Source organism: Pinus tabuliformis, chromosome 2_2 (genome assembly GCF_031772625.1).
Source record: "Pinus tabuliformis cultivar Carrire ecotype Pingquan chromosome 2_2, CPIR1, whole genome shotgun sequence".
NCBI lineage: Eukaryota > Viridiplantae > Streptophyta > Pinopsida > Pinales > Pinaceae > Pinus > Pinus tabuliformis.
This window is the reverse complement of record NC_142300.1, coordinates 280,523,547-280,536,474: the sequence shown is the minus strand read 5'-3', so window position 1 is coordinate 280,536,474 and position 12,928 is coordinate 280,523,547.

Below are 12,928 nucleotides of genomic sequence, written 5' to 3'. Positions count from 1 at the left end.
GGTCGTCGATCCAGATGGGTTCTGCATAAGCTTCTACATAGCCTTCTGGCGTATGATTTAAAAAGACTTTTTGAGAATGTTAAATGGGACACAAAGGAAATACAAGATTGGGGGTAGTACAAATTCTTCATTTATTTCCTATATCCCCAAAGAGTCAAATCCTTTGAACTTCTCTATATTTAAACCTATCTCTCTTTGTAATTTTTCTTATAAAATCCTTACCAAAATTATAGTGACTAGATTGAATAAACTCATGCTAGATATTATCTCAAAGAATCAAGGGGGCTTCATGCAATAGGGACAAATTTTGGATAACATTATTCTTGTGCAGGAAGCAATCCATTCCAATTAAGAAGTAGGGGAGCCTAGCGTATTCATAAAATTGGACATGCCCAACAACTTTGACAGGGTAAGGCACTCTTTCCTATACTTAATGCTTGAAAATTTAGGATTTTGTAGTGAATTTTTGTAGTGGATCAAAGCTTGCGTGGGATCTCCATGGATCGCACCACTTGTAAATGGGCATCCTTCCTCATTAAGGAAATGGACCAAGAAAATTATCAACCCCCTTGGAAAAAGAGGCTTGAGCTCATCGAACAACTTGAAAGTCACCAAAGCATGATTGACAGAAGTAAGGTGAAAACTTGGCATCTTGATAAAGAAATAGAATTAACAAGACAAATATTTTCAACAAGCAGACAGAAAGAAGAATTCTGGAGGTTGAAATCCAATAGTTTATGGATGCAATCAGGAGATCAAAACACTACATTTTTTCATAACCAATCCGAGGCCATGGAGATGTGAAATAGAGTAAACGAGAAGTTCCCAAAGGCATGCCAAAGCTAACAAAATTTGTAGATATTAAGAAAGAAGCATTTCTCCATTTCCAGGCTCTTTATAAAGAAAATAAAGATGTAGATATGGAAAAATCTGATGTGTTTATTCAATGTTTTCCCTCTGCCATCCAATCAACAACTAGTCAAAAAAATAGAGGAATCAGAGGTTATGGATGTAGTAGGGTCTCTAGACCCCGACAAGGTCGTCAACCCAGATGGGTTCTCCATAAGCTTCTACATAGCCTTTTGGCATATGGTATAAAAAGACTTGTTGAAAATGTTAAATGGGACATGAAGGAAATACAAGATTGGGGGTAATACAAATTCTTCATTTATTTCCTATATCCCCAAAGAGTCAAATCCTTTGAACTTCTCTAGATTTAAACCTATCTCTCTTTGTAATTTTTCTTATAAAATCCTTACCAAAATTATAGTGACTAGATTGAAGAAACTCATGCTAGATATTATCTCAAAGAATCAAGGGGGGCTTCATGCAACAGAGATAAATTTTGGATAACATTATTCTTGTGCAGGAAGCAATCCATTCCAATTAAGAAGTAGGGAAGCCTAGAATATTCATCAAATTGGACATGCCCAACAATTTGACAGGGTAAGGCACTCGTTCCTATACTTAATGCTTGGAAATTTAGGATTTTGTAGTGAATTTGTGTAGTGGATCAAAGCTTGCATGGGATCTCCATGGATTGCACCATTTGTAAATGGGCATCCTTCCTCATTAAGCAAATGGGCCAAGAAAATTATCAACCCCCTTGGAAAAATAGGCTTTAGCTCATCAAACAACTTGAAAGTCACCAAAGCATGATTGACAGAAGTAAGGTTAAAACTTGGCATCTTAATAAACAAAAGGAATTAACAAGACAAATATTTTCAACAAGTAGAGAGGAACAAGAATTCTAGAGGTTGAAATCCAATAGTTTATGGATGCAATCAGGAGATCAAAACACTACATTTTTTCATAACCAATCCAAGGCCATGGAGATGTGAAATAGAGTAAATGAGAAGTTCCCAAAGGCATGCCAAAGCTAACAAAATTTGTAGATATTAAGAAAGAAACATTTCTCTATTTCCAGGCTCTTTATAAAGAAAATAAAGATGTAGATATGGAAAAATCTCATGAGTTTATTCAATGTGTTCCCTCTGCCATCCAATCAACAACTAGTCAAAAAAAATAGGGGAATCAGAGGTTATGGATGTAGTAGGGTCTCTAGAGCCCGACAATGTCATCGACCCAGATGGGTTCTACATAACCTTCTACATAGCCTTCTGGCCTATGATATAAAAAGACTTGTTGAGAATGTTAAATGGGACATGAAGGAAATACAAGATTGGGTGTAGTACAAATTCTTCATTTCTTTCCTATATCCCCAAAGAGTCAAATCCTTTGAACTTCTCTAGATTTAAACCTATCTCTCTTTGTAATTTTTCTTATAAAATCCTTACCAAAATTATAGTGACTAGATTGAATAAACTCATGCTAGATATTATCTCAAAGAATTAATGGAGCTTCATGAAACAGAGACAAATTTTGGATAACATTATTCTTGTGCAGGAAGTAATCCATTCCAATTAAGAAGTAGGGGAGCCTGGCGTATTCATCAAATTGGACACGCCCAACAATTTTGACAGGGTAAGGCACTCTTTCCTATACTTAATGCTTGAAAATTTAGGATTTTGTAGTGAATTTGTGTAATGGATCAAAGCTTGCATGGGATCTCCATGGATCGCACCAATTGTAAATGGTCATCCTTCCTCATTAAGGAAATGGGCCAAGAAAATTATCAACCCCCTTGGAAAAAGAGGCTTGAGCTCATCAAACAACTTGAAAGTCACCAAAGCATGATTGATAGAAGTAAGGTGTAAACTTGGCATCTTGATAAACAAAAGGACTTAACAAGACAAATATTTTCAACAAGTAGACAGGAAGAAGAATTCTAGAGGTTGAAATCCAATAGTTTATGGATGCAATCAGGAGGTCAAAACACTACATTTTTTCATAACCAATCCAAGGCCATGGAGATGTGAAATAGAGTAAACGAGAAGTTCCCAAAGGCATGCCAAAGCTGACAAAATTTGTAGATATTAAGAAAGAAGCATTTCTCCATTTCCAGGCTCTTTATAAATAAAATAAAGATGTAGATATGGAAAAATCTCATGAGTTTATTCAATGTGTTCCCTCTGCCATCCAATCAACAACTAGTCAAAAAAATAGAGGAATCAGAGGTTATGGATGTAGTAGGGTCTCTAGACCCCGACAAGGTTGTCAACCCGGATGGGTTCTCCATAAGCTTCTACATAGCCTTCTGGCCTATGATATAAAAAGACTTGTTGAGAATGTTAAATGGGACATGAAGGAAATACAAGATTGGGGGTAGTACAAATTCTTCATTTCTTTCTTATATCCCCAAAGAGTCGAATCCTTTGAACTTCTCTAGATTCAAACCTATCTCTCTTTGTAATTTTTCTTATAAAATCCTTACCAAAATTATAGTGACTAGATTGAAGAAACTCATGCTAGATATTATCTCAAAGAATCAAGGGGGATTCATGCAACGGAGACAAATTTTGGATAACATTATTCTTGTGAAAGAAGCAATCCATTCCAATTAAGAAATAGGGGAGCCTGGTGTATTCATCAAATTGGACATGCCCAACAATTTTGACAGGGTAAGGCACTCTTTCATATACTTAATGCTTGAAAATTTAGGATTTTGTAGTGAATTTGTGTAGTGGATAAAAGCTTGCATGGGATCTCCATGGATCACATCACTTGTAAATGGTCATTCTTCCTCTTTTTTTATGACTCAATGGCTCTAACGTAAGGCTTCCTTTTCTCCCCTTTTCTTTACATTATTCTAGGTAAAAGTTTGAGTAGAAATTTAGAGAATGCACAACAGGAAGGAAAGCTAGTTGGATTGAGCATGGCTTAAAATGTCAAAGGGGTCAACCATTCTCAGTTTGCAAATGACACTCTCTGTCTTGGGGGGGTCTCAAGAATTATCGTAAATTGCTTCAAAAACATTATGGATATCTATCTAGACATTTTTGGGGGGCTAGTAAACAAAAAGAAAAGTCAATTATATGGATGGAACTGCCCAGAAGCAACATTGGTTGAGATTTCAAAGGCATTAGAATTCCCTATAGCAATAGGATGGAGATCATTTAAATATATAGGAATTCCAATCTCATTGGGAGTTACAAAAGTAGAAGATTGGGAGGACATTTTACAAAAGATCAAAAAAAATTATTCTTGGGGTGCACGATGGCTAAATGAAATAGGGAAGGTTGTCTCGATCAAATATGTTCTAGCATCTCTTCATATATACAATATGGGATCTATGTTATTATCCCTAAAATGAGTGATCAATCATATCAGTGGCCTTATACAAAAATTTCTTTGGAAAGGGGGTATAAATAATGAAAAAATATTTCTTTTAGTTAACTGGAATACAGTGCGGCTTCTTAAAAATTGCGGAGGATTAGAAATAAAATATTCCCAGCTCATGAACCTAGCTCTGGGAGAAAAAATAATGTGGCAACTCCTCTCTGATACTAAAGAATGGTGGAAGCAAGATTTTCTACATAAATATTTTCATAAATGCAAACTTCTTAGAGTAGAAAAAGAAACTTCGAAAGAATATAGTTTGAAAATTGGAAGCTTTGCAAAATTGTGGCTCTTATAATATTGGATCATTTAGGTTGGAAAGTTGGAAATGAAGTTCATATAAAACTCTAGATGGATTGTGTTCCATCAACAATGTTATTGGATGAGAGCAAAGGAATTTGGTGTTAGAAATTAATTAATGGAGTAATGAAATACACAAAATATTGTGGAAACACAAATATAGAAATGCATAAAACAAGAGATACACAGATATATGTGGTTCACCCAATTTGGGCTACGTCCATGGAGAAACATCCATTCATTCCTTTTATAGTATCCAACAAAATGAAGAGATACAACCTACAACAGATCCAATGTAATTTCCTCTTGCTCTCGCACAGTCCCCTCTTCCTTTCTCACTCAGTATAATAATACACAGCCGCAATACAATTCCCTCATATAACCTAAGGGTTACCTTCTAGGGAAAAATAAAAAGCTAAAATAGCATAACTTCTACCATCATATCATCTGCATAATGAATAACCCAAATTGACTATGAAATTACAATATTTTACAAGGAAAATTTTCATCTATTTTTAGCTTCGGGGGTGCTACCACTGAACCCCCACAGGGAGGGGTGTACAATCTTCCTGGGTTATACATTTGGTTGAAACAAATACCTTTGAATTAGGAAGATAATCGGGCTCCACACCGAACAATCTACCACTTGGAGATTGATTATAGAAACTCCATCATTGTTTCACTTGCTGGAAAATGCTTCCACTTTGGACCTGGTTGTTTCTCATCTTCATCGTCATACTTGAATACCAATTGAAACTTATCAATTTATCCTTGGTTACAACTTTTGTTAACATATCTACAAGATTTTGGCTAGTGTGTATCTTTTCCAGCTTCGACTATCCATCTTCCAACACTGACTCTATGAAATGGTACTTTAGATGTATATGTATAGTCTTGGAATGAAATGTTGAATTATTTACAAGATCAATGGAACTCTAGCTATCATTGTATAACCTGCCCATCTCCTTCTTCTTTCCCAATTCATCCATAAACCTTTGTAACCAAATCATTTCTTTACCGACCTCTGTAGTAGCAACATACTCCACTTTCATTATTGAAAGTGCAACAACACTTTGCATTTTTTAAACCCAACTAAAAATTGTTCCACCCATATTAAAAACATACCTCGTGGTGATCCTCCTATTATATCTATCACCTACCATATCTACATCAACATATACCTATAAAGCAATGTTTGAACCACCAAAGCATAATGCTTGATTTGTGGTACCTCTCAAATGCCTGAGAATCCATTTCATTGTTATCCAATGTTATTTTCCTAGATTGTTCATGTACCATCTTACAACTCCCACTCCATGTGCAATATCAGTCCTTGTGCAGACCATTACATACATTAAGCTTCCAACTGCTAATGCATATAGAACTTTAGACATATAATCCATTTTTTCCTGGGTCTTGGGACACATCTCCTTACTTAGTTTGAAATGGATAGCCAAATGTGTACTAATTAGTCTTTCATTCTACGTATTAAATATTTCCAACACCTTTTGTATGTACTCACTCTAAGATAAAATTAATTTGTGATTTTTCCTGTCTCTAGTTATTCTCATACCAAGGATTTGTTTTGCAGCACCCAAATCCTTCATTGAAAATGAATTTGTCAATTTTCCTTTAACACATTTATTTCCTACATGTTAGACCCTGCAACAAGAATTTCATCTACATACAATAAAAATATAATATAGCTTCCATCGTTTTTCTTTTTAAGATAAAAACAATGGTCAGAGTGGCATCTAGTATAACCTTGTTCAAACATAAACCTGACAAATTTTAGATACCATTGCCTTGGATCTTGTTTTAGGTCATAGAAGCTCTTCTTCAACATGCACACTAATTTCTCCCTCCCTTTGACCTCATACCCTTGTGGTTGTTGCATATAGATTTCTTCCTCTAAATCCCCATTGGAGAAACGATGTCTTTACATCTGACTGCCCAAGATTCAAATCTTCTACTACCACAATACTTAAAATAATTCTTATTGAAGTCATTTTAATAATAGGAGAAAATATTTCATCAAATTTTATACCTTTCTTCTATACAGACCCCTTCACAACAAGTTTAGCCTTGTACCTCTGTTTACCACCATATTCTTCCTTTAACCTCTAAAAACATTTATTCTACAATGTTGTTATACCTATAGGAAACTTGAATAAGTCCCAAGTCTAGTTATGAATCAATGAGTCCATCTCTTCTTCCATGGCTTGCTCCCACTTCTTCCTAGTTTTTACCTGCATTACTTCTTCATATTTTTTCAGTTCACCAGAATTAGTCAACAACACATAATATAATGAAGGATACTGTCATTCAAGGGGTCTACTTATCCTGGTATATCTTCTAACACCACTTTCAGGTGTTTGAGGTGATTTTTGCTATTGTGGTTGTTATTGTTGTTGTGGCTACTGATCATTATGATTTTTAGGCACCTTTACTTTTTTCGTGATATCATCAAGAACTATGTGCTTCTTGTTTTCTTTTCCCTGTTTCTTTCCTTGAATCTAATCTTTATAAAAGATCTTTTCATTGAATATGACATATTTGCTCCTAACGATTTTGTGATTTTCATAATAATCTAAGCGATAACAAAAATCATTAACACCATATCCAATAAAGGTACATTTCTTTGATTTTGCCTCAAGATTTGTTATATTTTCTTTATTAATGTGAAAAAAGGTTTCACAACCGAAAGTCTTTAAAAATGAGTAGTTTACCTTTTTCATGTCCATGCCTTCTCTAGAATACCACCATCCAAGGAACTTGAAGGCCCTCTATTTATTAGATAAACAGTAGTATCTACAGGATTTGCCCAAAATTGTAAGGGAAATCCTACATGCAATCCCATTCACCTTGCACGCTCCATGATTACCTTGTTCATCCTTTATGACACACCATTTTGTTGTGGTGTTCCTCGAATTATCTTCTCTCTATGAATCTCATGCTCCTAATAGTATTTATCAAACTCTTTGTTGCAGTATTCACCTCCATTGTCTAATCTGAGACACTTCAACTTCTTTCCTGTCTCATTATCGACCAAAGCTTTCCATTTCCTAAAAGTATCAAATACATCAGATTTATTCTAAATACAATAAATCCATGTTTTTCTAGTTTCATCGTTAATAAAAGTAACATAATAGTGAGAGCCACCAAGGGATGATACTTGAGAAATTTCGCATACATTTGTATGCACAAGCTCTAATTTTTTGCTCTTCTTTTCCTTCCCAACTTTGATAAATCTAACTCTCTTATGTTTTCCATAAACACAATTTTCACAAAAATCCAAATCAACATGCTTCAAACCTGGAAACAAATTTCTTCAGTGAAGAAATTGCATCCCTTTCTCACTCATGTTCCCAAGCTTATGATGCCACAATGTCGTATCTACTCCTGTGGAGATCAAAGAATTAACAAAATAATAAATACAATTGCATAAATACAATGTACCAACATTTTCTCCTTTTTCTATTTTCAGGGCTCCTTTAGTTGCCTTCTAGGCTTTTTTTGTGAATGTAGTTGTTATCGTTCTGTGATTTTGAAGATTGGAAAGACAAAAGTCACAAAAGATACATCAAGCCACTTATGAGTCTAGGACCTAGCCTTCCTGGACTCAAAGAGGGGTCTCTCTATGTAATTATGATTTAACTATGTTTTTAGTGCTATAATGTTTTAGGCTATATGTTAAGAATAAAATATCGTTTGTTTGTTTGTTCATTTGGTTGGAGAAAGATAATTTTTTAATATTTTCCATTGGGCTATGGAGTCGCAGGCTGGGTGGTAGCATCAATCTTACAGAGTGTTTGCAGGGCAATCTAACTATTCCTACTAGATCTTTAAAGCATAGTGATAAATGGAATGACAGAAAAATGATATCAGTTAGGATTAAAAAGCATTCAAGTATTTTTTAATCATACTTCAGAGGAAAACATATAGATTGTAAACACAGATAGTAGTAAGGTGCTCCAACAACATATCTTAAACTATAATTTCTGCTTCACAATAAGAATGAAAGATGCATGGATGGATAAATAGAAATACATTAAACATAGAAAGAAAAACATCACCAGGTAAAAATAGATCAAGTTTCCTGTAAACTATCCTTTTTATTGATGCTCCAGCTCAAAATTAAAATGATCCAAATAGAAAAATCGCTCCAATGACTAGGGTCCAACCCCTAATACTCCCAATGCATGGAGTATTCAAACAAGAAAACTACAGCAATTTGTCTTGTACACTTGGCAATCTATTATTTATTACAATGAAGGAAAAATTGACTAATGTAGCCAAGGAGTGGCAACGCTGAGAAAACTGGGACAGGTATCCCTGTTTTTTGGGATGTTGTTGCCTGAAGTATTAATTTGACAGGAGTGGTTCTGCTGATGTGGCTGAAGCTGACTCATGCCTGTATGGTCACTATAGTCATCCTTGTCTTTTTCTTCTTGGTAGTCACATAAGTCAATCCATGCTTCCCCCTCTGGGATCTTGATCTTGGTTAATCTTCGATAAACCTCATCAGCATCAGTGTATTTGGAAAATTATTGCTTGACCAAAACACATGCTCCATCTCATGTCCAATGTAAATTTGATTGTTGATTGCTTCTAGTAAATCCTTTAATGTTATGTTGCCTTTGATGTTGGATAGATTTGCAGCATCTGTGGCTATTCCCTGTAATTTCTTAACATAATCCCCTTTGTCCATGAGTTTGTCATTTATAACAAACAAAGAGAGAAGGCCTTTTTGATGTAGAGGCTACATTCTATTGAAAAACCTGTTGACTATCAGCTCTATGACTTGGCATTTTTCTTGAAGCTGCACATTTAAATTCTTCTTTGTCGGCACCTTTTTTACTTGTAGTATGGTCTTTGTCCTATCTACTACTCCCAATTCTTCCAGCTCATATATGTTTCTTGCATTCATAAACTTGATAATTCTATTTGCTATTGTTGGCATATCTCCCAACTCTGTATTGGTGGCTGAAATGGCTTCTTTGGCTTTCTCTACTAACTCTTTCTGCTCAAAAATAATTTGGATCCTAGGCCAAATTTCATTCATACGATCTATTATTTTGTTCCAAGTGATCTCCATAACCCTCCCTAGAGTATTTCCAATGGAGGATTCTTTTTCTAACTTCTAAAGGTTCTTTATCAATGCCTTTGCTCTCTGCATCTCTACCAAGTGATTGTTTTCAACTCTTTTAATCTAATCTTGTAGCACACCAACTTGGGATTCCAACCTCTTTATTTCTTCATTCTGCAGATTCATTCCTTCCATAGATCTTTCCAATTGTTCTGCATTGTTTCTTGCTCCTGTGGTTGCACCTGTTGGAGTAGTTATGGGTAGGGTTGTTAGAGTAAGGGTTTCCACTATTGTGCTAGCCGTTTGTGCTTCTTTTTCTTTCTCCTGCACCATCTTTTCCATCTCTGTCTCCATCGATTTGATTTGGATGGACTGCTCCACTATTAGTCTCATCATGTCGGCCTTTATGCTCTTTGTTTCCTCTATTTCCTTGGTCAGTGGGTCATGTGTAGTAGGAAGCTTGAGTTGCTTCTTTAGCGCTGCAATGTCTAAATCTTTCTTCTTTATTACTTCTTCAGCTACCTTTTTATCTGAGGGATCATATCCATTTTTTATTACTAGTCTTCCAAAGACTTAAACCTAGTGTCCTTTGACAATGATGAAATTCTCTCCATCTTCAATTGAGACTGAGCGTTTGAGAGGGCCACTTGCATTTTGAATAAATTCATGGAAGTACTGGTTAAAGTAGATGAAATCATTTCCCCTGTTTTCTTGTGCATCTCCAGCTGATCTGTTGGATGGACATTCTTGACATCAAACTCAAAGGAAGTATGCTTGTAGTCTGCTATATTTTTGGGCTCTGATGTCTGTGCCTCCAAAAATTCCATATGCATTTTGCCCTTCTCTGAGTCAAAGGCAGAGAGAAGTTTACCTTGTGCAGTTGCAGTTTGCTTCCAAAACTAAGCATAGGTGCTCTTCTTTAGTATTTTGTTTCTAATTTTGATTTCTCTGAAAGTATCAAAAATTTTCTCTTCTTTCTCCTCAGTCACCTTTAAAGATGAGGACACTTGAAGGGATTGTTGTCTTTCTGAAATCGGAGTAGAAGGAAATGATTGTCCTCCAGCTGGGGAGGAATCCAAAATATCAATTATGTTGATCACCATTTGCTGTGGTGACCCTTTATCTATGTCCATATGTTTCCTAGGCTTCTTCCTATACTTCAACCTGAATTCTTTCATAGAAATATCAATTCCTGGTGACTGATCTTCTCTAGACCTCTTCCCTGTTATCCCTTGCTCTTGCTCTTTTCCTTTTTCAGTCCTTTCTTCAGTAATTTGTATATCTTGATACCTTGGAGTCTATGCACTGGAAGAGGAGATTACTTGCTCCTCGACCTTCTGTAATGTATTAGGAATCCATTCTATTTGATTCATATATTTCTCAATTTCGGTCCTTTGAGTGTGGATGTAGGTAGTGGACTTGTTTTCCACCCTCTTCTTAGAAATAATGCTCCATGGGTCATAAGACCATGTGAAGCTATGGGTAAAATTCATCTCCCTTAATCTTTTGTCTGCCTCCTCTCCTACAGCTCTGTTGTTGCAAATGAAGGGACCAATTTGGGACTTGATCCTGAATTTGGATTTCTTCTTGGCTGATACAAAATGCATCTCATCTGCACTAATCATCTGTCTGATGTACTCCAATGCAAAGATCTTCATGGGGAGGAACTTTTAGAGCTTGTAGGGGGGTAACTCACAGTCATACACTCTTATTTCAATGTAGTTTTGGTACAAGTACCAATCACCAATTCTAGCTTGATCAGGCAGTTTCATAATTCTCTTTATATCTTCATTTATCCTTGGTTCAGTTGTCCCACTGAGGAGGTTCATTGCTGGGTGGACAAACATTTCCACAAATGTCTTGTAACTAAATTCATTTTGATATTTCATTATCAATGTTGTCCAAAATATTATTGGTTGAGGTTCACCTTCCTCATTCATTTTGGTTAATGAAAATTGGAACCTGTCTACCTGAAAATACAAAAACATGTAAACCAATGCTAAGGAGTAATGAAAAACTTAATTTGTGAAGAAATTGACCATCTGTTCATGGATTGCATCTGCCAAAAACTGGCTGAAGTTGAAAAGGACATAAGGCTTGGATTCAGTTGAGAGGATAGATATGAAAGCTATAATAGCTTCATCAGTCCATTGGTCAAAATAATAACCAAGTAAATAGGAAATAGTTGCGGCAATATGTCTAGTTCTATCAGGGAAAATAGAGAAGGAATAAGGAGGGTTTTTGCTTGGCAGAGGTTTGTTCTCAGCCATGAAAAGTTCTATGTCTTATCTCTCTTGGATAAATCAAGATTTTGGTACATTTAAATCAGAACTTCATGTGAAAAATGAACATCTCCTTCAATAACCGGGGCTTGCATCATCTACATGATGGATTGAGCATCAATTGTGAATAAAATATGTCCTGTTGGGGCCATCACTGCTCTTTGTTATGGATTTTAACATGAATGACACTTCCTGATCAATTCTGGGCAACTATGTGTTTTAGGGAAGATATAGAAAGGTAGGTTGGTGTCCCAAAGGCCTATGTCATCCATTTCCTCCATGAATTTGTCCTCCCACCAGCAATATATATTAAACAGATCAAATTCTGAGAGGGTTTCATGGATCTTGTAATCCTTGTCGGCCAGTGGTAAATGATCTAAATCCAATGGTGGGTGCACCATTGGGTTGAATACTTTTGGTTCTTTCTTCTTTGGTGCCATTGTTGTTCTGTTTTCTCTGCAGCTTTCCTCTAAAAATTTCCCTGTGCTAAATCTGTAACAGAAAGGGATAAAAGAAGTGGGATTTCAGTGAGGGAGAAAGAAAAGGGATTTAAACAAAAATGGGATTCAAGAGTGGGAAATGATGATCTTTGCAAGAAAATGAGTAGTCCTGTATTGTATTATTGTGCTTTGGCTTCACTGTGCGTTCTTGGTAATGTTTGAATGGAGTGAAAAAATGCCTGCAAGTGCACAATAACAATTAAAATTTGAAAACAGTGTAAACTGGTGGTTTTATGATTTTTCATCATGTCGTTGGATTGGCCTAATTTGGCATGGGTTCGTTGGCTAACGGCCCAACCATTTATTTCCCAATGGTGGGAATGGATGTGATTGGGGGGATGGGATAGCTTGGCACAATGAGGTGGTGGGTGTCCAACAGTCGAATGGGTGAGCGGTTTGTGGTATCAAATATAGCTTTTCAGGGGGCCTGGGGAGTGGTAGGTGGTATGATAAGGGGGGTGCGAACTCATGAGGGCGTGACACATAAGGGAGCAGAAACCGCTGCCTTCGGACCCCCC